This window comes from Sinocyclocheilus anshuiensis, unplaced genomic scaffold (assembly GCF_001515605.1).
Source record: "Sinocyclocheilus anshuiensis isolate Anshui unplaced genomic scaffold, SAMN03320099.WGS_v1.1 scaffold1836, whole genome shotgun sequence".
In the NCBI taxonomy this organism is placed as follows: domain Eukaryota; kingdom Metazoa; phylum Chordata; class Actinopteri; order Cypriniformes; family Cyprinidae; genus Sinocyclocheilus; species Sinocyclocheilus anshuiensis.
Window position 1 is genome coordinate 362,235 of NW_015555949.1, and position 2,587 is coordinate 364,821.

General features: G+C 37.0%; 1 long non-coding RNA gene across 1 annotated transcript in view; it reads left to right on the forward strand.

Annotated features, from left to right (window-relative positions):
- Nucleotides 1-2,156: 2,156 nt before the first annotated feature.
- The window catches only part of LOC107675975 (uncharacterized), a 3,766-nt gene continuing 3,335 nt past the window's right edge, over nucleotides 2,157-2,587 (forward strand). The window contains exons 1-2 of the long non-coding RNA XR_001632666.1: nucleotides 2,157-2,272; nucleotides 2,362-2,438. This is a non-coding gene — a long non-coding RNA (uncharacterized LOC107675975). The remainder of the gene's footprint in view (nucleotides 2,273-2,361; nucleotides 2,439-2,587) is intronic.

Genomic DNA, 2,587 nt, shown 5'->3' on the forward strand with positions numbered 1-2,587 from the left:
TCAGAGGAACCTATTCTTTCCTGGAACAAATTATTCTTGTAAACAGGGGTGTCTTTGGTCTGAGTATATCAGTGAACGTCAACAGTTGTGCTAAACCACTAGCAGTAACCAGTGCTAGTTTTATCTTCGAATGTGCTGAAGAACAGACTGACCATCTTTGAATGCCTGAAATGTACAGCACTGTCATTAGCACTGTTACAAGAGCCTACTTCAATACTCAATATCACTATCAAGCTACAGAAACCATATAAACACGCATCTCACTTCCAGTAGTTTGAAATGTTGATTTAGGTCTTAGGCTAACATTACATGTTTAGTTTGGCAAACACAAAGTTATTTGCTATTATTAAGCTATTATTACATATTATTTAGCTGACAATGAACAATTGTTATGGGGTTCTCATTTGGCTGCTTTTTTATTGTGAGTGTATGTCCTATTGCCCTAACTTTTAAAGCTGAAGACAAAACAATTAAAGAATGATATTTGGTATTGATTATAATACAGTCATGTGAAAAATAAAGGGCACTCTATTGAATTCCATGGTTTTCCATTAGAATTAATTAAAATGTGGAAAATAAAACCTCAGATCAACAACACATGACATATCACACCATGTCATTATTTATTTAACAAAAACTAGGCCAAAATGGAAAAGCCATGGGTAACAAACTAAGGACACCCTTCTCTGTTAACAGAGGGTAAGTAATGGTCAGGCACTGCTAATCAAAGACCTTTGATCAGCCAATTGTGAGCACCTCTATAAAAGCAGAAATTTTGGCAGTTTGCTGGTCTGGAGCCTTTAGGTGTGTGTTAACACAATGCCAAAGAGGAAAGAAATCGGCAATGATCGTAGAGAAGCAATTGTTGCTGCCATCAATCTTGGAAGGGTAATACAGTCATTTCCAAACAATCTGAAGTCCATCATTCCACAGTGAGGAAGATTATTCACAAGTGGAAGACATTCAAGACAGACACCGATCTTCCCAGGAGTGGATGTCCCAGGAAATTCACCCCATGGTCAGACCGTACGATACTCTGAGAAATTGCAGACAACCCAAGAACTACACCTCAGACTCTACAGGCCTCAGTCAACATATTAAATGATAATGTTTGTGACAGTACAATTAGAAAAACACCAGACTAGTATGGCATGTTTGGAAGGGTTGCCAGAAGAAAGCCTCTTCTCTAAAAAGAACATGGCAGGATAGCTTAGGTTTGCAAAGTTGCTTCTGAACAAACCATAAGACATCTAGAATAATGTCCTTTGAACAGACGAGACCAAAGTGGAGATGTTTGGCCAAAATGCACAGCGCCACGTTTGGTGAAAGCCAAAAGAGCATATCAGCACAAACAACTCATATCAAAAGTCAATGCTGGTGGAGGGGTGATGATTTTGGGCTTGTTTTGTAGCCACAGGACCTGGGCACCTCACAGTCATTGAGTCGACCATGAACTCCTCTCTATACACAAGCCTTAATAAATTGGAGCAGCGTTGTAAAGAAGAGTGGGACACAATTCCTCCAGAATGATGCGAGAGACTGATAAAGTCATACAGAAAATTATTACTTCAAGTTATTGCTGCTAAAAGTGGCTCTACAAGCAACTGAATCATAGGGTGTCCTTAGTTTGTCACCCATGGCTTTTCCATATTGGCTTTATTTTTGCTAAATAAATAATGACATGGTGTGATATGTCGTGTTGTTGTTCATCTGAGGTTTTAATTTTTTACATTTTAAGCCCTGCTAAGGACCAGAGGATTTTATATTTTGTCCTGAACCCTATTGAATTAAATTGTCCTTTTTTTCACATGAATGTAGGTAGTAATTATGAATAGTGATGGTACAGTTTAGTTTGTATGCATTTTTTCTATACTAGAAAAATATACAGTTTCCAGAAAATACTACTTATTTAGCCATATGAGCTGAAAGGCTTGCACAGCAAAACTACATTTCTCATCATTTTCTGTGGCAGAATGGACCAAAAAAAAAAAAAACATAAACCATTCTTAGCGATTGACTTATTCTGACCAGTCACTTGAATGCATATCATAATCATGATATATAATAATATGATATGCTTTCAAACTTGTAGGAACTGTCTTTGAAGACTTGAAGGCAGCATTAGCGGATTTATTATATTTCCTAATACAAATATTCCAAATAATCTGTATGTCCATGCTACTGACAGTGGATATAATAAAGAGGCAGCAGAGAGCTTCAGTTTCTTTTCCCAAGCCTGCCGGCAAGATTTTGACCTGAGGAAAGACAGAAAGTGAGACACAATGAGAAATATGAACCATACTCTACATTACATGCGTAGGCCAATCAATACACAATAAAAATATCTCTCTAATTGAAAAGGTCAAGAATACTCGTGACCCTCAAGATTGCTAGCGCCAACTTTCTTAACATAAAGGAAACAGATACGCCTGTGATAAGTATTCTTTCCTTTTGGCTCGCATTTACAATGAAGGGCTGTCAGTTCATCATATTTATTAAAGGGGTCATATGATGTTGCTAAAAAGAACATTATTTTGTGTATTTGGTGTAATGAAATGTGTTTATGCGGTTTAAGGTTAAAAAAACA